The following is a 23,650-nucleotide window of genomic DNA, read 5'->3' as shown; positions in this document are numbered from 1 at the left end:
ATGTGAATGTGTTTTATTAAAAATTTGTAAGACCAATTGTGGAGTCCATGAAGAGGGGTCGGATTGTGCCCTCTAGGGAGGAAGGAGAGGCTTCACAGCTGATATAAGTAACGTAGGGGCATGTGATGGCTCAGTTGGTTAGATGGCCAACTTGATTTTTTTTTTTTTTTTGGCTCATGTCACAATCCCAGGGTCCTGGGATCAAGCTCTGTACTGGGCTCTGCTCAGCAGGGAGTCTGCTTGATGATTCTTTCCCCTTCTGTTCCTCCTCAACCTGCTTATGGTCCCTCTCTCATGCACTCTCTTAAATATTTATTTTTTTAAAAAAAGGGGGGGCAGCCAAGAGTGGGCATCAGGCCCTGTCATTACCTGATCAAGGCAGGCCATGTGTTAGGACACTATGGTTTGATTCCAAGTCTTCCAAAGAACTTGGTAAGGTTAGAAAACTTTAGTAATTCGGCTTTCTTATCACTAACCTGTGGATAAGCATCTTCAGTGCTGTGAAGACCAAATAAAACAATGTTTGAGAAAGCTCTTTGACAAAGCTTGGGTAATTATAAATGTTACCATCATTGTGCTGGTAGAGAAATAGTATGAGCTTCTGTTTCTTTGGAACCAGCTTCTCTCCTTCTATCTCTTTGGGGGAAATCCAGGCAAGACTAGGACCCTTGTTTGAAAGATACAACCAAGTGGCAGTCTTGAATTCCAGTCCTTTGAGAAGCCAGAATTTTTAAAAATGGTGGTAATGAAGGCATTATCTTATAGTCTAGCACAACTTAGTGCATTTCTAAGCACTTACACAACCATGATCTCATAGGACACTTCGGTAAAAAGTTTTTACCATCATTGCTTTATAGATAAGTCCACACTAAGAGACAAAAACTAAGAGACAAAAACCAAAAACCTCAGTATTAAGGCCAGAACTAGAATAATTGAGTATTGGGATTCTAAAAGGAAAGAAACCCTAAAGAAGAGTATAGCTGTATATTTAAAGAAGGTAATGAGGCTGGGAGAGATTAAGTAACCTGTCCAGGGGTCACATAGTTAATGAGAAAGTGGAAGTTGGACCTCAAAGCCATGGCTCTTCTAATCTCTCCTAACTTTAGCAGCTGAATTATGTTGTGCTACATCTTTGCTTTGGATTCTTCAGTGGTCAGGCTTTTTAGTAATGACTTTTAAAGTCTATGATGTATATTCCCTTTTCTATCAATGCTTTTCTATCAGTTGATAATCTAAAACTAATACTTACCTGTGTTATGAGAATTTACTGGATGTGAAATAATCCTATTTTCTGCAGATAAATGAACTATATTGTTTTACCACCTATAGATCTTCTCTCTTCTCACTGATTTGCCTATTTTATAAAGTTGAACATTCCCCTCTGGAATTACCTGGACATACTGGGAGTTGTTACAGCCTTTGTGGATCTCCGGCCTATGCTCGGGCTCCATCTTGTGCTCTCAGGCTGTATGGTGGGCCAGGCATCTGCAGAGCTCCAAGTATTAACTGTGCTTGTGTTCCCAAACCAGTCCCAGCAAGTTGACCTCGGGTCACTGGTAAACATGCCAGGTGAAATTAAATCCAATTAGTTTCCTTCCATTCAGATTATGGAGTTGATGCTTAAAATTATACCAGTATTGTTTAATATGGTTTTTAGCACTATAGTCATGTTATGAGGTTCTTCTGCAGAAGTGAAAATGGCTAGGTTTTGCGCATCCTTAGATCCTAAGGAATAAACTGTTTCCTGCTCACTTCTGTGCTTCTGGGGCAACTAGTCACAGATAATAGACTGTGGTAATTAATCTTATTGTGTCAACTGGAGTAGGTCATGGATGCTGAATGATCTGATTAAATGATACTTCTGGATGTGTTTGCAAGAATGTTTTTAGAAGAGATTAACATTTGAATTGGTGGGCCAAGTAAAGCAGATGGCCCTCCCCAGTGTTGGTGCTGAGCCCTCACACTGGGACTTAGGCCATCTGTACTTCTTCTTAGATTTTGAACATAGACTAGCCATCTTCATTCTATTTTTTCAATACTACATCCTTTATCAGTCTTTAATAGTTGATGGTATAGTCCAGCAGATAGCATGGCTTGTAGGAAGAATGGATTTGATCCTATAAGTTGGCTCTAGGGTGGCTTCTTGTTTTGTTTTTTTCCCCAAGTCTGATCTCTTGTCAATGAAACCAACAAAAGGGAATCTTCCAATCAGTGAGGACCTGCTGCAAGCCTAGCGTTGATGATGATTTTGCAGGTTGGTGGTTATAAAGAAGAATATAACCCAGTCCTAGCACCCAAGGTTCCTACAGTCTAATTGGAGACAAAAAGCAACAGGACGAAAATTTCCTGGTGGAGGTGGCACTAGAATAGAACTCCAGAAAAGGCAGAGTGAGACCTGGATGAAGAAGAACTAATTTTGTTTGAGAAAACCTAATGAGATCATCAGTAGTTAAAAACAAAATGAGGGAGAAGAGTTTCTGGATAACCTGTGTGCATCTTAACTATTTGGCATGACCCTTGGTCATTTTTTTCCATTGGCTAACCAAATGTTATTTTAACCATAATTTATATGAAGAAAACTTACAGAAGAGGATAAATAAATTACTATTGAAAAAAATCTCATTGGTAACTAGAACCTTCAGCATAAACAGTGAGAACTTTTACTCACTAAATTAGCAAAAATTTGAGCATCAATAAAATGTACTGCAGATAAAGGTGCGGATACATGAACAACCTACACAAACCTGGTGGGAAATCTGTGTAACAATTGGAAAGCTATTTGACAATAAATATCAAAACCTTAAACCTTTTATTTTTTTAAGATTTTATTTATTTATTCACAAGAGACACAGAGGCAGAGACACAGGCAGAGGGAGAGGCAGGGTCCCTATGTGGGACTCAATCCCAGGACCCTGCGATCATGACCTGAGCCAAAGGCAGGCACTCAACTACTGAGCCACCTAGGTGCCCCAAACCTTAAACCTTTATATCCTTTAAAATCTATTACGGAAATAGTTTTATAAAAGTAAACTAAAATGGACAAAGAGCTTCATTGCAATGTTATTTTTAAATAGAGTAAATTAGAGGGGAAAGTACAGTCATAACTACCATGCATTAAGGATTTACTGTATATCAGGCACCTTGCCAGGAACTTTGAACATGCATGTTATTTTAAAAAATGAATACAATAGATTGGTCCCTCATTGGACTTTATTAGTGTTATAGGGAAAAAATGTTTAAGTTGAACTCATGAAGATCTTTCCCAAGCTGTCTCTGACCTATCTTCCTGACCTTCAAATTTTTCCCCCTACCTTAGAAATGAGGAAAATGAGGCTGAAAAAAGTTGAGTTACTCAAGATCAAAGAACAAATGTCAAAAAGCAAGGTCATGATGCCAATTCAATGAACTTTTCTTTCCATATGTCCTTCTTGAATAATTATATCCCATCTTAGAAACCTTTACTGAGCATCTAGTATATATGCCAGACACTGGTCTAGGCAGGCACTAGAGACATAAAACCTAAGACAGAACCTTTGTTCTCCAGGAGTTCACCACCCATGGGAAGATAGATTCTCTTTTAAAAACTTAAAAGTGAAATTCTTATCCACCTGAAATTGTGTCCTTTTTGGATTGAAATCCTCTATCAATTGAGGACAAACCCTTGGGGTATTTTGATAGATGTAAAAATGTTGTGGTGGAGAATTATTAGCTCATCCTTACTGACTTGGAGGTGCCCTGGAATCCTAGCTAACCCTTAAAACTCAGCTAAACACCGTTTGTACCCCTTTAAGTCCCTACATGGGTTAATTTATTTCATCCTCACAACAGTCTCATGAAGGAAATCCTATTCCTTCCCACTTTGCAGAAGATGAGACAGAAGCAATGAAAGACCAGTGTGGCTTGCCCAGCCAGTAAACCAAAACTTGAGCTCAGGTGGTCTTACTCTGCCTACCTTTCACCATACCCAGGATGCTACATTTGAGTTTAGAATTGAAGGATGGAGAGGAGGAACTCATTCTGGGTGGAGTATCTGAAGTGGTCAAACCTTGGATGTTCAAGTGTGCTTAATTGTCTTCTGTGAGAGGTGGGGTGGGTGTGATCTTTGCTCAGGTGAGGGGTGGGTAGGAAGGGACGCTCAGCCCTGAGGTCTGAGCTCTAGTGGGTCCCACTGAGGAGTACAGCTCTTACCCGCTAGGCAAGTGGAAGCCATCGAAAGCTTAAGCATGGAAGAAATATGATCGAGGTTGCCTTTTAGAACGATCATGCATTAATCCGTTGACAAAGTGACCGAGATGGTTTTGGTTGGCTTCTAAACCCCTGACCCTCTGACCGCGGTTCAGCCGTACTCGTCTTCCAGTAAAAAGGAATTGCCCTCAGAAGGAAACCATTGCTCACTGCTACAGGGGGGGTTAATAAAATCTCTTGAGGCCAAGAGAGCCAAATCACAATTTAAAAAACGTTCCTTCCTAGCTGGCAGCTGCCATGAGTGACTTGTGAGTGTAGGCGGCTGGCAGCCCTGCTTTCACTGGCAGTATATCGCTTTGCCTTCCCCTCATAAACCTTTCTGTTTATTTTGTGGGAGGGTAAAGTGCCTGACAGACCTTATGCAGAAGGCAAATAAAGAAGCAGGAGGCCTTAAATCTTCAAGTTCCAGGGACCTCCAAAACAACACAAACTCTGAGATTTGAAAATTGGGGACCTTTCCTAGGCATGGACCTGTGGCTACCTCCGTCTTCAGTTTCCCTTTACCACTTGCATGACACCCTTGCCCTCTCTTATGTCTCAGTTCTGGGTCTTAGCTCCCAGTGGATCAACATTCTCATATTACCAAAACCTCACACTGCATTTCCCTAGTGCAAGCCTGCCCTTTCCAGAACTGCCCACCTTTCAAAATTACTTCCTTACATTTCTAGTTACAGCTATTAAACCCCTCCTGGGGCCGAGCTCAAATACGTTAGGAAGAGCAATTTAATTAAATTGCATCACACTAAGGTATAAATAACTTAGAGCCCCCAACCCCATCCCTCCACTCATCGCAGGTATGTTAAAAATGTAATGAGAGAAATGAGTCTCTTATTACTGACTGTAGCAATAAAGTAAAAACCATATCTTTCAAGTGGAGGGTGTATTTCAAGGTGCCTTAAAGCATGCTTGCTTTGCAGCCACCTACTTGTAGCTAAGGCTCTGCTCATTATGGACTGTGGTCCCTATTCTGTTGAAACATTTATGCTCACTTCCTACTTATCAGAACTGACTGTTGTCCTTTCCCCCCACTTCCCTGCTTGGGGGCTTCCTAGCCTGATTTCCTGCAAGCCTGAGCCTGTTTGTTCTTGCCCTGAGGATTACATGCAGTCTGAGGAAGCAGGAAGTGTAGACAGATGATTGGGAGAGAAAAGGAGGGGGAGGTGTCAATGAGAATGAATTATGTACATCCAAAAGAAAAATGCAGTTTGTTTTAAATAATTAATCAGCGATGATGGGAAGAATTTGCAGCAGCAAACAATGGGACAAAATATCCAGCAAGTTCGTGGATTAGGGCAAAGTCTAGGCTAGGAGATGGGAATGCTTTTTAATTAGATCTTGTGCAATTTACTTAATGTCATGGCATCTTTGTGTCCCCACCCATAAAATGAAGGGGGTTGGACTAGATGGCTTACGTATCAATTAGATCTGAAAGGAACTAATCAAATATTGGACTTCATATGGAGACCTTGGGCATGTGTGTTCTAGATTTGACCTGCTAAAGATGCTGTTCTGTTGACTGCCAGGTTCTCTGCTGTAGGGTAGAAGAAAGGAAATCCCAGCAATGAGATATGGTAGGAAAAATACATCAAACTTAGAACCAAAATATTTGGGTTATAGTCCTAGCTTCACTTAGAATATTTGAACTTTGATCTACTAAGGGAACCAAATTGTATCTCGGTTTTTTTTTTTTGTTTTTTTTGTTTTTTTAATCTTATCTGTAAACTAAGGTTGCTAATTCTTCTTTACTTTCTTTAGAGTATTGGAAACCACCCCATTACACATGGCTAACTCTAATTTGTCAAAAATGGGTCTAGTTCTCAAAATCATGCATAACCAGAACCTAGATTACCTGATGGCTGCTGAGGAAGGTGGGGACAGAGGACAGATGATGATAGTTTCCCAAACTTGATTTTTTTATAGGACTAAGTATTTCAATTTACACTTACCTGATTTCTTCCTTTTTTGTTTTGTTTTGTTTTCTTTGGTAAGTCAAATGGCAATGGGAAATCATATGTTACATGCCCTGGAGTATTAACTGTGTCAACAGGAGGAGGAAGAGGTGGAAGTGAAGTTAATGGAATTTTTCTTAATTCTATCTATTCAAGGCACAGATAATCTTTGATCTTTGAGTTTTATATATCACTGAAAGGATTCTTTTGGACTTCATGGGTTTTAGTCTCTCTCCTGATAAGAACATATGATTGACAAGCCTATATTTCCCATCCTAGACCATGGGGCTGATGATAGGCAGGAATGGAAGGAGCCTTGATCTCAGTTATCATAGAGGGCAGAACCCCAAGAGAGGCCAAGTTTGCTTTGCACAGATGGGAATTGCTTACTTGGGCTTATGCTTCCTTCTTCTTAAACATTACAAAGAATTTGGACATCCTCTTGATCTTAGAAAAGTCAGATCAGGTCTCTCACTGCCCCCATTTGTACTGTTTGTTCTCCCTGTTACTCATTTTGGTAGAAAATCATTTGTCACTTCTGATTGTTCTTTTCATGTCAGTGTGCCGAATACATTGAAAGAAAATCTAAGTTCTTTTGGGTCAGGAGCTCTGTTTTTAGGTGTCTTTATCCTTTATTGAGTTCTTCAATCAGAACATAAACTTCTTCCAGGTTTAAATGTTGTTGGTCTTGGTACCTCCAGTACAGTTTAGTATTGGATACAGAAGAGGTACTTATGAGCTCTTACAATGGGACTTAATAAATATTTCTTTTATTTAACTGAAGCCCTTTATCTCTATGATCTTGGCTCACTCATGATTCAGTTAGAAGTAAATGGGGAATCTGTTTGAGAAAAATAAAGCCACTTGGGGATATACCAATCTTTGCCTCCCTAACATTAGCCTCCTGTTAAGATGAGGTTATATTCCCGGGGAAGGATAGGAATATCCCAGGAAGAATAGAAAAGGGAGCTACCTGTACTTGGTAGTGGGTGGAGATAGTACCTGGTGACCAAAAACTCAGTCACTACAAGACCCATTAAACCAGCAATTTCAGATTCGTGCAGTTGATGCTTAGAAGATCCTTAGAAATGATCCAATTCTATTTCCTTGTTTTACAGGTAAGAACATTGAGGCCAAGGAGTTTAGAGAATGACCAGTTTTGAAGAAATTTTTCTGGGAAGTATATTTCTACAAACACACAATTCCACAGCTTAATAAAAGTGGTTTTATGTGATCAAATGATTTAAATAATAGCAGAAATATGGCAATGCATCCCTGTGGCAGAGATTGTCTTCCAAATATTATTTTTTCTCTTCCATGTCAGAGGGTTGTTTCTGAGGGAGTACATGCTTAATTAAGGACATTTTTCTAGCTTTTGGCATTTCCATGAGACATAGGATTAGATCTGGGCTGTGGAACATGGGTAAAAGTGATGTGTACTGCCTCCAGAACTGGATCCCTGTAAGTTTTTCATCATGTCCTCCATGATTTCTTTCCTCCATTCTCTTTGCTTCAGTCTTATTTCATCCAGTCTTGTCATTAACTTCTCAATTGTTTTGACTTCCCGTTTGTAATGATCTAACCTCAGCTGAGATCTACCTGTCAGATCAAATGCCCTGTAAGACAATGTGGCCTTGTCTGTATTTGCATAGCTCAGAGAATTAATTTTTTCATCTATCAGATGGGCAAAAACTCAAGTTAGGTAATCTTTGTTGGTGATAGTGTGGAAAAACAGGCTCTCTTGTACATTAGTGTGAAGAGACACAATTTTATGGAAAGCAGGATATACTAAAAATTAGCCATTTAACATTTGACCTAACAAAGCCACATCTAGAAATTAGGCCTACCTGCACATTTTTTAAATGATACGTGGACAAAATTCTCCCTTTTAGTACCACCTTAAATATTAACATGTAGGAGGCATTCCAAGTATCTGTTACTAGAGGGATGTTAAATGAAACCTAAACTATACAAAAAGATAATATACAGTGAGCAAAATAACATGGAAGCCTGTTTTGGGACAGGAGATGTTGCCAGGGTATTGGCAAGTATAAAAAGCAAAAATCAGAACAGTTTGTATAGTATGCTATCATTTGTTTTTAAAAAGGAAACATAATATTTTAACATGCTTGCATTTGCATAAAGAGACCATGAGCGTGAGGGGAGTTGAGAAACGTGTAGACTGGAATAAAAGTTCTTAATTTCTACCTCATCGTATTGTTTTAAGTGAATAAGTTGCCTATCAAAATACTGTTAAAGAAATTATGGAGTTCATCCCTGTTGGCTTATACCTAGAAAGGCACAGGAGTGGGAATTACTGAATAATTAATAATAAATAGCTGTTGTTAGGGAAAGGTCAAGCTTGCTTTGGAGTGATTTACCTAGAATTATAGCTGTGCCTCTGTCAGCCCCAACTGGGTCAGTTTGTTGCATTCATAGGCCTGTGTTTTCAACTCTAAAAGTTCTTTTAATGGGATGAAACTCTCCTGCCTTTTTTAGATTGGTGCCTTTTAAGATGTAATGAGTTTTATTCCCATGAGTTTGTTGGTGTGAACTTCCTTACCTCTGTAGCCCTTCCATTAAGAGTCTCCTGTGTATCAAATGCTGTGTTGAGAGCTGGAGATAGATCATAAGAAAAATCTTTTCAGAGATCATAATTGGGTGGAAGGGAGGGAAAGATGAATAAAAATCTTGGAATGTTGCTGAATTGTGTTCTCACCCCCTTCTCCACCCCCTGCCCAAATTGGTATAAAGTTCTAAACCCTAGTACCTCAGAAGGTGACTTTATCTGAAGAAATGGTAAATGGATAGTTGAAGTTAAATGAGACCATTGATGTGGGTCTTAATCCAATATGATATGTGTTCTTACAAGAATAGATTAGGACACAGACAAGCAAGGAGGAAAGACCATGTGAAGACCAAGTCCTCTCGTCTCAGAATGAAATTCAGTCTGCTGAACTCTTGATCTTGGGATAGACTCCAGAACTGTGAGGAAATAGTTGTTTAAGCCACCTAGCCTGTGATACTTTGATAGGGTAGTTCTAGTGTGATAGCCTTGTGTGATAAACACAGGGTAGGAGCCCCATACTTAAGAGTTCAGACAAGGTAGAGTGACCTCTGATCTTAATCTATGAGGCAACTATATTACTATCCTTATTTCCCAGAGGAAGAAACAGGCACAGAAAAGTTGTAGGCATTGCTCAGTTACAGAACTAAGAAGTAACATAACCTGTGTTCAAACCTAGACAAACTTCATCTAGTCATTGATTTTTGTGACTGTATTCTGCTTTTTTAAGATTTTATTTATTCATGAGAGACCCAGAGAGAGAGGCAGAGACATAGGCAGAGGGAGGAGCAGGCTTGGGGAGCCCAGTGTGGGACTCGATCCCAGGACCCTGAGATCCTAACCTGAGCCAAAGGTAGGCGTTCAACCACTGAGCCACCCAGGTGCCCCTGTATTCTGCTCCTGATAAAATTTACCAAGGGGAAATATTGTTAAAGGTAAAATACATAAAATGTTCATGGAGCCCCATGTATGTGTTTTAAACAAATCCAAAGGTTGAGTGGCAGCAAGTGGTTAGGGGAGATTCCATGGGGCTCCCAGGCCATAAAGATTTTGTATTTTGTCTGGAAACCAGTGGAGCCTCAGCTATCCAGTTTAAAGTAGGAATTTAAGGCATTTATGCCCCAACCATAAACGCTAAACTCAGTGAATTTTCACAAGCTGACACACTTGTTACTGGCACCTAGATCAAGAAACAAAACATTACCAGACCCCCCAGAAGTTTTTTTCTGTCCTCTACATTCACTATCTCCTCCAGTGATAACTACTCTCTGACTTCTAAGAGCATAGACTAGTTCTACCTCATTTTGATCTTGTACATAAGTGGAATCATGCAGAGTATACTTTTCTGTATCTGCCTCTTTTTGCTCTTATAAGTCTGATCCTGATGTATATGGTTGAAGTGAGTTCATTCTCTTTGCTGTATTGTAACAGAGTATATCTGCCTCTATTCTAGTGTTGGCGTATCCGTGGTTTCTAGTTTGAAATGAATACAAATGCTGCAACGGTAGGCCTTAAAAGTATTTTACAGTGGACATATGTACCTAGGAGTGGAATGGCTGTATCATAGGGTATGTGTATGTTGAGTTCCAGTGAATACTGCGAGACAACATCTATACTTAATGGTAAAATATCAAAAGCTTTTCTCTAACACTGGGAATCACTTCTGTTCCTCCAATAAATTTTTATTAGGGGTCTCAGGCAGTTTTAGAAAAACAGTAGACATAATGATGTATGTGTGAAATCCAAAAGAACCTTCAAACTATTAAACAAGTGAACTTAGCAAGTTTCTTTGTATATATTAATACAATTGGTTTTGATATATTTACTTTGTATTTCTATCAACTGGCAAAAAATAGATGGAAGACAAAATGATACCACTTTTCACAATTTGTATAAAGCATCAAATGCTGGATACTTGGAATTCATTTCTTTTCCCTGTACTGAAAATTACAAGACCTCGTTAAGAGAAATTGGTAAAGAATATACCATATTACTCCTGAGTCTAGTATTAAAAGATCAGTACTGTAAAGAGGAGGTTAGTTCTCAAACTCATTCATGGATTCAGCGTAGTCCCAAAACACAATCTTGTCAGGTTTTTTTTTTTTTTCATAAAATTGGACAAATGGGCTCTGGATACATTTATGGGAAAATAAGAAAAATGCAGAACTTGGCCTTATTTTAAATTGATACTAATTGAGACATAGTGACTAACAACCTAGAAAAATGCTCTTTCCTGGAATTAACTTGTCAGATGAATGTAATATTTATGCTCCAATGTCTTCATTGTTAAAATCTGGAGCACAATGGCCATGGGAGACAAGCCCAAGAGAGGTTTAAACTAATCAGAAGAGAAAAGCCCAGATGAAGCAAATAACTTCAAGGTAGAAGTCCAGGACAAAACTACAATAATAATGACTGTTACTTCAATCCCTATTTTCCTAAACTCCTACTGTATAGAAACCATATGAACAAGTGCATTTCTTTTTCTTCTTTGGGACATTCATGGTACAGCAACCTACCAAATAATTGACAGGATGGAATACTTGACAACAAACCTAGGTCAGTTGTGTGAATTGAAATTTATTTTAGAGGTGCTATGGGGAGGTGCCATATTGCAGGCAGGCACACCATTTCTTGCTAAATATAACACTATCTTGAGCATTAAAGCCTATGGCAATTTCCTCAGTTGAGCTTTATATGAAGTGGTCAGCTTGTGTTTTGGGCTGTATTATAAAAGATGTTCTTTTTCTCCCTAGGTTTTCACCCGTGCTAAGAAACCCAATCATGTGAACTTGAGGGAGATAAGACCAGACTGAGGAACAGCAAACTGATGGCTGTCAACTCAAGCACACTTTGAGGCATATGTTCCTAGAGAGGAATAGCTGGGTGGATGGTCCAAACTATTTCAACTGTTCTTACTCTTTCTTTCTGCAAACATATGTGGTTAAATTATAGACATTGAATGCCTCTGTGGTGAGATTTAACTGTATCTGATGACCTAGTCTTTAACTCTTTCTATTCCCAATGTGATTGCCAGCATCTCCATCTGTAACAATAGCAGACTACGATTTCTTTTGGTTCACTGTTGACATGGGGAGGTATCCTATTTTTGAATTATAATAAAATTCCCTGAAATTAAAGAAAGCAAGCTGCTGGCAAGAAAAGGAAATAACTAATTCTGTTTTTTTTTTCCCCATGAAAATAACAGGTTGTTTCCTTGTTAAACACTTTCAGTAACTTGTCAACAAAATTAGTGTTTTTATCCCCCTCATCTGAGAGATTTTTACACACTACAGTGAGAAACAAAGGCTCAGTCTCATTTGCAGAAGCTCATGCAGTTACTGGGATATCCTTATATGCATTTCCCTTTTTAGGGTTGAGATATTTGAAAGAAGCTATCACATATTCCATAAATCTTGTTTTCACCAGTTTCATTTCTACTAATTCTAACTTCTCCTAAAACAGTGAGGTTTCTAGACTCATCTTGGTGGCCTGGGCTGTCGAAGCAAGAGAAAAAGATTAATGAGGAAAAAGCTACCATGGTTGGAAAATAAAAATAAGAGAGAGACCTTACACCTTATGTAGGAGGAAGAGAGAAAAGACTGGATATAGCTACTCATCATAGTTTGAGGAACAGAGAAATTATAGATTTTTTTAACTACTGGATGAGGGCTTAAAGATTTTAAATGATAAACAGTATGCATATTAATAAAATCAAGTACGCTTTGTAAAGCCCAAAGTTTTTAAGATGTCCCAAGGGAGAGTTGTGCGACAATTCTTCACATGCTTTTTTTGGCACTTTGTCAATGTCTTATGTCAACAAATAGACTTGATTCAAAGGACTGGAAACTTAATATTCTCTCATTTGCTGTTGCCCAGTTTAAGGATGATCTATTTACGAGGAACGTCTTTATATTCTTCCCCTACTTAATTCCAAAAAATTATTTCAATTATTTGATTCAGAGGGACATGAATCACCAGATTGGTTACTTGTTTTTTTTTTTTTTTTTGTTTTTTTTTTTATAGTGGAAAAGTGGAAAAAGATTTTCATTGAACTCAACCATTTGGCAAATAATGTCAGTGGGTATTTCATTATACCTTTCAAGTGAATTGACACATTTCAAAAATAGTATTTGGAATATGGCAAAACTGTCCTGTCTTCAAAATGCTTTCACTTTGAGCAGTGAGTGTATATATCATACTGACTTGTGAAGGAGGTCTTTCTAAGATAGTTATAATGAATAAGGTGCCTATAGGACAAAATAAAAATTCATGTGTTCAAAGGGACGTCCATTTAGAACATTTTCAATGTACTTTATATGGTAACAAAGGAAAAGAGTATAATGCAGTCAGGTTTTTAAGTCTGTTACTTTAAAGTTTATTGGGCATATTCCATTATTCATGGATTTAACATTTAATGAACACCTACTAGATATCAGACACCATATTACATTACAGCCAATGAAAATAATAGTAACTCCTCAATCCAAAGACCTAGTAGGGCAGGAATGTGATTCCTTAAGGTCAAAAACAAAAACCCTAACTTGTTAGGGCTGGCAGGTGGGGAAATAGGAGATGTGGTTGAGGAAAAAAATCAGGCCAGGAGCCAGATAGTTACAAAATCTTGCAGGCTATGCTAACGATATGGTCTTTGCCTAACAACATTAAAATGGCCTTATAAGGCTTTATGTAGGTGGTTATCTATCTTATGTGGATTTGGGAAAGCAGATAGGAGGGTCCTAAGGTTTTCCTTGGAATTACTTGGTGGTTGATTGAGTGGTCCAGGCGAGAGATAACGGGAGGTTATCGTGGACTGGAATGGTAGTTTTGAGAGAGAAATCTAGAAGAAAAATCAAGGTTTAGTGACCTTCTAAATCAAGGTTTAGAAAGAAAGTGTCAAGGATCACTTCTAGTTTTCTGCTTTAATTATCTAAAACTACAGAGAAGTCTTGTGTGTGTGTCTCTGTGGGGAGATAGGTGGTGAGCCTTACTTTATCCCTGGTTAAGTTTTGTAACTCAGTGAATCATTAGTATAAATAGGCTAGAACATGATACTAACAAAACCTGAGTCATGAGTTTGACTTGACCCCAAATTGTTCAGTTAACTTGATTCTCTTAATGGGCCACAAATTCTCTTCCTTGCTCCTGCTTTCTCAAGAAGCCTTTTGATCTCAGCCCTGGAAGGGAGCATGGAACTGTTTCACTATAGATGTCTTAACTCAAAGTGTGTGTCCCAGAAATACAGGTAAGTCTCTTAGCACAGTGGCTGACATACTGTGATTGCTAAATTCTTATGGGGTGGACATTGGATCATTTATAATGCCTTTATATATGAGCGATTTTTTTACTTTACAGGAGAAATTAGTAGTATGACCTGAATATCCCAAGAGAAGAGGGTATGACACAAGTGTGCTCTCTGGAATTTACCTCTCACCTGAGTCACTTTATTAATGTGGGAAACCTGTTAGTTAGACAGCTGAGGGAAAGGAGGAATAAACCTGGTATCATTAAATGCTCATGAAGGTTGGGAAAGGCCTGGATTGACTGTCCTCCGGGGGCCAAACCCACCAGGAAAAAAAGTAATCTGTTCTCTGACCCTGTGGTATACTTAGAAAATGATCATTTCCTAACTTGGCTATAAGCTCAGTAATGGGGAGAACCAGCTTCATCCTGCTCACCTCCAAATCTCCAGAGCCCAGTCAAGTGCTTGGCATATGGCTGATGAATAAATATTTCATAAGCGAATAAAGAAAAGTGGTCTTATCGACAGTGCCTGACATGAGGTGGAGTTGAGCTGTGATCAATACTTGGGGTCTGACCAGTGCAGAACAGCTACAAACTCCACTAGCAAACCATATTGGAGCGTTTGGAGTCATTTGAAAACTTTAAAAAAAAAAAAAGAAAAAAAAAAAAGAAAACTTTTTAAGTTGTGGGGCCCCTACCAACACCAAAGTATGAAGATGAGACTCTAGGCATAGAGGTGAAGGGCTAGAGGGATCTAGACTGGCCGTTGTGGTTTTAGGCACTCCCTGGTGCTTCAGGCAAGTGCCCAAATTTTAATGGAATTGCTGTTAAAGAGGGTGATGTGAAATCAAGAGAGTGTCCAGTCAGATCATCTGGAACAGTAGAGAACTCAGCTGCGGTTTGCTGGGACTTTGACAATGCCTGAAACAACAGACATGTGTTTGTCATGCTGGGGCTACAGATGATCTGTAGGGACATTGTGGCTCCGGACATGTTTGTGATCTAGTATGGTGGAGACCGACCTATTGGAGCATGATGTCTTAAAAGTGCTCTCTCGGGCAGCCCCGGTGGCTCAGCGGTTTAGCACCACCTTCAGTCCAGGGCATGATCCTGGAGACGGGGGATTGAGTCCCATGTCGGGCTCCCCGCATGGAGCCTGCTTCTTCCTCTGCCTGTGTCTCTGCCACCACCCCCCCCATGTCTCTCATGAATAAATAAAATCTTAAAAAAAAAAAAAAAAAGTTACATTCTTTAAAAAAAAAAAAAAGTGCTCTCTCCCCAAAACAGTCAACATCCAGCTGGCCACAAAAGAAAGCGGTCCATTCTACACAGGTTTTCGATAGAGAGATGTCTTTCCTAACATGGAAATGACCCTTCGATTGAAATAACTTTTTTTAGGAAAAAATTTACAAAGACCTACAAATAAGGTAAAAGTTATGTTTCGCTTCTATTTTCCTCTTAACTATAGGAAACAAACCGGAGGTGATGGAGTAACTGGGTGTTGGCATTAAGGGGGACTCTTGAAGTAATGAGCACTGGGTGTTGTATGCAACTGATGAATCACCGAACTCTGCCTCTGAAACTAATAATAATGTATTTATTAATTGAATTTAAATAATCAAAACGTTATATGAAATCTACCCTTTCAGAAGCCATAATTGTAAATATCTTAGTGAACACTTCTCCAGAAATCTTTTCATTTCCATAGTCACCTGTTTCACATGTATATTGTTTCTTTCCTTATTCTCTACTGATACTGGATTTATTTCTAGTTTTTATAAACACAGCAATGAACATAACCATAGTACTGCATCCACCATTTTGCCTTTCACAAAAGTAAAAAAACATGACTCAAAGATGCAACACATGTCAAATAACCTGATTGTGAGGAAAGCCATCATGATAGTAAACCTGGTTCGATGATATTTGAGGAGCGCATATTTGCATATTTATATAAGGAAAGGAAAAGCATTTTTGATGTAAGGTTACTAATTTGGAGATAACCTTCCAGGACAATATAATTCTAACTTTAGGTTTATCTTCTCTATTGGACAGAAATAAATTTTACCTCTAACAGTTGAAAGTCAATAACCTGTAACTTAGATCTAATCCATAATAAAGTCTACATCAAAACAGGCACATTATCATAGAGAATTGAATAATTTTGGGGAAGATCTGTTAGTACTTCAGTATAATATTGTAAGGAATTTTAGTAGTTTTTCTTACTATGAAGTTTTGGATAATTCTTCTTAAGACCTGTATTGCCAAACTTGATTTCATCATGAAAGGTATGGGTTTTGAAAGACCAGAAAGAGGAGGCCAGGTGAATGGGAATGACACCTTCCAGGGTGGCAGATTTCCTTAAGCAGCCTGTGGAGAACAGTGACTTTACCTTCGTGGTGAATTTGCTGATGTTTATTTCCAATTAAGTCATAAGTTCCAAGGTGGGGACTGTATTTCTTTATATTCTTCAAAGCACTTAGATGGGCCCATTGGAGTTACCTGATTGGAAGACAAAAGAATTCAAAAATAGCCAAGAATATGCATTTTAATGGAGGGGAATGTGAGGTTTCTTCTGTAAGCACATATATGTAATGTTTCAGGGGCATTAGGAACTTTGGAAAAGGAAAAAAAAAAAAAAAACACCCTGAGAGTAATGTAGTCTTAAGAATTGTGTCATAGGTAAGGAGTTAAATGCTGTATCATGAAATCCAAGGGCTAAGTCATCACTTTGCTACTGGCTTCATAATCAGTCCTTAACCTGGACTTTCCCCAGTTCCCATCCCAACCTGGAATATTTTTGCCCTTCTGTTTCTCCTTCAGTTTTTTTCTTATGTGTGGTTTCAAAAGGAGCTTTTCACAGGGCTGCTGGATGGAAATGCTGTTTTGAATTGCCCAGCTCCTTTTGACTGGAGCGAAGAGGATTTGTGTCTGATAGCTGCTTTTCACATTATTGCTTGAGCTGACTAATCCTGCTCACTTGTGATGACCAGTATCTCATTACACCTTTATCAATAGCATCCCTTCTGTATTAAGCAGGATTCTTTTTTCCTTCATGCTTATAATTTTTCCAATTAGGGGAATATTAAGGGAGTTTTTAGGTTTTAGGAACATCAGTGTTGCTTCCTCAGATGCTTTGCCTTTGGGTTAAGCCATTTATAAAATGAATCAGTGAGTACAGTAGAGGACTAAGTCCCAGATTCGTCACCTGCCTCTGTCTCCCGGTGAGGGCTTCAGTAGAGGGTTTATAGAAAGTTTCAATAGGTACCGCAGCATCTTAACTTTAGAACCAGTTATAGTGCCATTGGTTTTCTTTAAACATTAAACATTTTATTGGATAATTTCTCACAGGCCTAAGGGAAAAAGTGCAAGTTCTTTTAAATTAAAGTAAAATCAGCTGATGAAATTGCCTTGCCTCATAGAGCCTTTCTCCCTGAAACCACCTTGAGGAAGAGTAAATGTTTTAAAGTTTATTTTAGGGCTTTACTAAAAAAGGAAAACATGCTTTATGATTAGGCCTTTAAGGTCAGTAGAGGCTCTGGATGATCTGAAATCCTGTCTCCACCTCTACTCACAATAGAAAAGCCTATTTAGGAAGATAATTCTTTGGAATGTTCCATGAGCAAGGAAAACCCATATCCACCACTCCCTGCACCCAAACCCCCATTTTGGACTGGCCAAGGCAGGAAATGGCTTAGATATTTGAGAACTACAAAGAAAGTTAAATATCATGGATCAACTAATTTAGATGGTTGGGTTTTAAACTGTAATTTTAGAAAATGAACTCTCAGAATTCTGGTGGCCTACCGAGAAAAATAGGAATGAGAATTGTGTGACCTTGGAGGGAAAAATGGAGTTGCCTCTGTGGTTTGACAGTCCTGGAAAACTTCTGGCTCTCCCTTTCCAAGTGACTACCTGGAATTGCATTAGTTTCTGGCTTAAATCCCCTGCCCTCTCCTATCTCTCTTGTAAAATTGAACACCCTGTGCAGGGCATAGTGTGGAATGGTTTCACTCCAGAGTGGATAGGTTTGTCACTTCATTTATGCCAAGAAAAACCAACGTCTGCTCAACAAAAGAAAATCAGATGCCTTGAGGTAGAAGTGGAACATGAAATGATGTAACAGGGATGGAAGAGGAGTGTAAAATTCATTCCCTCATTTTACAGTCTGAGCCTGAAGAGGCTTTCCTTGTCTCAAAGCAGGTGAATCTGTGAAGGTCTAGTTTGGAATTATTCTATCCCCCCTGTTTTTAGATCCTCTGGTTTTCTCTCTCATTGTTCTGTTTGGATTTCTAATGGTACTGTTAAACTTGGTAAGGACTTAGATTGCTGAATTTTGCTCTCAAAGACCATGACAAAGTAGAGCCATAGGATATTGCATTATAAGTGAAAATAATAGCAATTTGGGTTGAATTTGTAATGTACTCCAGTTAGAATCCTGGGTGCCTCCTGTTGCATTGTGCAAGGTGGAAGAGGCTCTGTTAAATCTGTCTCACTAAGTTAATATTTCCAGGTGACTTGTACTAAGAGTCTCCATTTCTATCAGATCACAAGGCAAGGCCAACACCAGCTGAAAAATATGCGGCACTTGTGCTGTTACATCAGACTTCCTCCCCTCAGGCACTTGAGGGGTGATGTTTCCAGAGCAATTTTATTAAGAATAAACTTAGGATAAGGAAAACAATGGAAATAGCATTTTATTCCATGGCAAGTATTTCTATTTAATGTTTTCAGTATTAGTATAATAGCTATACTCATTAGAAAGACAACCAGAAAATTTGTTTAGTGAAACACAGAAAAGTCAAACCACCTAGGAAGCTTGTTACTCGTAAAGATTTTACATACATGGTTTTAACATAAGTGTTGCAGTAATAAAAAAAAATATGAGGAATGGGATCTTTTATCTCAAAATTTATGTATACATGTTAGGATATTAGCGCTGTTTTGCTTATTTACCTTGAGGAGTGCCTGGCTGCCTCAAAGAGAGGAGCCTGCAGCTCTTGGTCTCAGGGTCATGAGTTCGAGCCCCATATCGGATATAGAGATTACTTAAATAAAAACTTAAAACCTAATCTTTACCTTGCTTCTGGAAAACATTTCTAAGTGTTCTGTGGTTTAAGGATGTAGTAACATTAAAAAAAAAAAAAAAGATTTGAGAGAGAGAGAGTGAGCAGCAGAAGGGGGTTGGAGAAGGGAGGGAAAAGCAGACACCCCCTTGAGTAGAGAGCCTGACACTGGGCTTGATTCCCAGGACCCCAAGATCATGACCTGAGCTGAAGCCGGTCACTTAACCAACTGAGCCACCCAGGTGCCCCAAGAAAGCAGTAACATTTGATTTATTATTTGATTTATTCTTTGATTTAGAGAATAGTCATTTCTGTGAAGGAAGAAGCAGAAATAAGGGATAGAGGAGAAAAACAATCTAGTTTTTTTCCCCCACTGATATTAGTTTTCCAAAGACATCCACTCTATGTTGTGTTAAAAACAAACAAAAAAACAAAAACAGGGCACGTTAATCTTAAGACTTGCACAAAAATCAATTCCAGTCTGACAGTGCCAAACCAGAAGTGGTTAGGAGGGCTCCCCCAACAGGAACTCAGGGAGAGGCCTTTACAGTAAGAAAATTGATCGGCTATAACTTGAAGCCTAGTTGTCTGTTATCAGTCATCTTTAGAATTTTGACTTTGTAACCTTGAGACTTTTACTTACTTACATACATTTCGATTTGCTTACTAAGGCTGTCAGGGCATTAGAGCCACATGAATCCAATGGCCTCCTTGCTTATTAATTTCACACAGCCATGTTACTATATTCTGATGCCAGGAACCTGCCTATACTTGGCACAGCACCTTGCTTTCTAGACCTGGAGTGGTCCCTCATCCCTGACCTCCATGCAGCCTGGACCATGGTCCTCTGAGCTTTGAGGGGTATATGGAGATTGCCTAAATTGATTGGTTCTCTACTTGCTTCTGCAACCGTTACCTTTGTACTCTAGCCTCCTTTCTCAAAATAAGGAGTCCTTCTAAAGCCAGAAGATAAAATGTCTTTTAAAGACATCTCTTATATTCTAGACTTATAGAAGCAGGGAAAGAACCATGCAGGAAAATGTGAATCCTAATCCAAGATGGCATGACCTAGCATTTCTTTTGCAACTGATAAAGAATAAACTTGCTGAGGTTTAAGTGCCATGAGGTATGCCAAGGTTTTTATACACATGATCTCTTTTTATATTCCTTAACTTACTTATGCATTATTCCTTGAGGAAATTAGGCTCAAAATGAGGATAGGGTGGGAACACCAATCTCTGATTCAAAAGCTGTGCCTCTTTACTTAAAAAACTGAATAGGTCCATTTTCTCCCCCATCATCAGCTAGTAAAACTCATCCCCTGAAACTTCATAGATGCCTTAGTCCCATAAAAATGACATTACCAAATCATTCTGTGTGGCATCTTGACAACAGAAGTAGTATGGACTGGCAGTGAGAAAAGTTGTGTGATAGGAAGTAGGACTAGCACTCTCTAGGGGGTAGAGGGTCAAAACTTTTGTGCAAAATAGGACAAGGAAAGCACAGATCTAGGAGAGCAGGATGAGTGGGGGCAAAGAAGACATGTTCCTGCCTTTTTCCAAGACTTTTTCTTGCATCTTTTTATGATAAAAATAATTTAGTTTTCTTGGAGTATAGGGAGAAGTGTACATGTTTCATTCACTTAAAAACCAGCCCCCCTCCAAAAAAACCCCGAATAGAAATCCATGAACAAAGCCTTGGTAGAATAAGAAAAGAGGCAGTTTTTTGTGAAGTTTCTGATTTACTTAAATTGTACAACTTTTAATTACTATCTCCTTCAGGCACAAAAACCCAATTCAGAAAGATAATCAGCCAAGGGTTGAAAATAGTTTGAAGACAATTCACCAGTGGATGGTATGATTATTTGTTGTATTTTCCTCTCTTTTTGGCAACTTACAAATCTTATAATTCAGTTGGAAATTGCTACTTTAGCAATAATGAATTTAAAGGGAAATCAGTAAATTGATTTAAAGGGTCTTCATTATTTTAATATTTTAATTAGACTGTGTATTTTTACCAGCCCTCTAGATGACTAATATGTAGAAAAACAGCCAGGCAATGTTAATTCAGAAAAGAAGAGATTAAGAGTTCTTGTGATATAAAGGAATGTAATTATTGTCGCATGATGACCTAAGAGTTTGTGATGAACCTTTATTGTAGACCTCATCTGAAGTCTTTTTTTTTTTTTAAACTCTAGGTCCTGTGTGACTGAAGGGGGGTGCAGCTTAGAAGCTACTTATGGAAGGATTAGAGGGGGAAATTTTAGTTGTTTAGCCTACAAAATGTAAGGCTGGTAAAAAGACCTGATAGTCACGATCCAACATTTGAAGGATTATCATGTTAGTAACTGTCATGTGTGGTTTTGAAAACTAAAGGTTGGAAGTTACCAAAGAATTTTTTCTAATTAGAGCTGTCCAACAATGGGACTGCTACTTGATGATGTAGGAAGTTCCTCTTCAGTGAAGTATTCAGACACATGCTGGAAGACCATCTGGCAGGGTTGTCTGGGTGTGCCTCCACTAGCAGTTGCAGTGTATAAATGGGAGAAGGCTGTGTTAAATGACTTGATAGTTCTTTCCAAGTTCAAGCTCTCAGATTTTATTTAAAGATTTTATTTATTTATTCATGAGAGAGGCAGAGAGAGAAAGGCAGAGACACAGGCAGAGGGAGAAGCAGGCTCCATGCAGGGAGCTTGATGTGGGTCTCGATCCCAGGACCCTGGGATCATGCTCTGAGCCAAAGGCAGGTACTCAAACCACTGAGCTACCCAGGTGTCCCAAGTTCTCAGATTTTATATTGGCAATAGGATTCTTTCAAGGAGGGGGATGGTGGAGGTTGATGCAATGGACTCTGTTTCATCACTAAAATTTCTCTAGTTTCTCAGGGCACTGGAGAAGAAGATAAAACCAAAGACTTCTAGAAGTAAATAGCATTGTTATAGGAAAATTAATTAGTAGAAAGAATATTTATGGCACCTGAAATTTTAGAGGTTTAATGCTAACACAAAGCAGGCTACAGTTTTGGTTGTTTTTTTTGTTTTTTGTTTTTTGTTTTTTTGTTTTGATCATTCTGACTGGATTTGGTAACTTTCTAAAATTGATCTATGGTCAAATCCATAGATAGTCTTGCCTGAAGTTTTCCTATCATATCACTAAGTCTTTCCAAGAAGCAGATGACCTTTAATCCCAACTTCTTTAATTGTGTTAGAATTCCAAAGATAAAACCCAATATTACTATTTCCTGTTAATTAAGCCCTAAGGTAGGCACTGCTGGTGAAGGGACTTTGCATATAGAATTACGAATCAGATGACTTTAAGGTACAGAGATTATTTTAGGTGTTCTGGGTGGGCCCAATGAAACTGCATGAGTCTCCCCGCTGAGGGCATGCTCATAGGAAATACTAGAGGCTTATTAGAAGGGGAAATCAGAGACTCAAAGTGTGTGAGAGCTTTAACCCAAGGTTGCTGACTTTGAAGATGAGAAAGAGGCCCGAAAGCCAAGGAATGTGAGCAGCTTCTAGAAGTCGGGAACAAGTCCTAGGTGACGGCAAGGAAACAGTACCTCAGTCCTACAATTGCATGGAATTCTGCCTATAGCCTGAATGAGCTTGGAAGATTAATTCATAGAGCCTCCACTGTGTACTCCTTGATCTCAGTCTTGAGAAATCCAGGGCAGCGATACTGCTGGATCTGTGAGATAGCAAATTGGGTGTTGAAAGTTGCCAAATTGCAGTTGGTTGTGCTACAGCAGCAATAGTAATCTAATACAGCAATAAAATAGTATATGGATGGTCCTTGTGAGTCATTAGCAGAAAAATAAAAAAAAAATGTTACCTTTTTCAAAAGGAGTTAATTGTATTTAACCCTTTAGGAGTGTTTGTTGTCAAAAGGAGGACCCATTAGTCAAAATGATACTTCAGTAGGACTTTGCTGGTACGTTTTGCCTACCCAGGTTACCATGGACTACCAAAGGCTATGGTCCTTCCTTGGTGTTCTTTATTCTTAAAACACAGCACGAGGGTTCCGCTTTCTCCATCCTCACCAACACTTATTTCTTGTATTTTGGATAATAGCCATTTCAACAGCTGTGAGGTGATAGCTCATTATGGTTCTGATTTGCATTTCCCTGATGATTAATCCTGTTGAGCAATTTTTTCATGAACTTGTTGGCCATCTGTATGTTTCTTTTGGAAAACTATCTCTTGAGATCTCTGCCCATTTATTGATCACTTTTGCTAAAAAGTTGTATAAGTGCTTTGTATATTTTGGGTATTAATCCTTTAGCAGATATATGATTTGCAGGTAAATTTTTTCCCATTCAGTCGGTTGTCTTTTCATTTGTTGATTGTTTCCTTTGTGCAACTCTTTAGTTTGATGTGGTATCATGTATTTTTGCTTCTGTTGACTTTGCTTTTTGGTGTCAGAACCAAAAACAAAACACAACCAACACACACACAGAACCGAAACAAAAACATTACCAGGACTGGCACCTATGATTTCTTCTAGGAGTGTTATGGTTTTGGGCTTAACATTCAAGTCTTTAATCCATTTTGAGTTAATATTTGTGTATGGTGTAAATTA

At 38.7% G+C, this 23,650-nt stretch overlaps 1 long non-coding RNA gene across 1 annotated transcript; it reads right to left on the bottom strand.

The window, feature by feature from the left end:
* Positions 1-297: 297 nt before the first annotated feature.
* Positions 298-23,047, bottom strand: LOC125755453 (uncharacterized). The gene is made up of 5 exons (XR_007412061.1): positions 22,904-23,047; positions 16,397-16,506; positions 8,758-8,810; positions 1,392-1,553; positions 298-498 (listed from the first exon to the last, which is right to left on the bottom strand). It is a non-coding gene; the product is annotated as an uncharacterized LOC125755453 (long non-coding RNA).
* Between the last annotated feature and the right edge of the window lie 603 nt (positions 23,048-23,650).

Source organism: Canis lupus, chromosome 7 (assembly GCF_003254725.2).
Source record: "Canis lupus dingo isolate Sandy chromosome 7, ASM325472v2, whole genome shotgun sequence".
NCBI lineage: Eukaryota > Metazoa > Chordata > Mammalia > Carnivora > Canidae > Canis > Canis lupus.
Note: the sequence above shows the minus strand (reverse complement) of the source record. Positions and strands in the feature narration are given on the sequence as shown.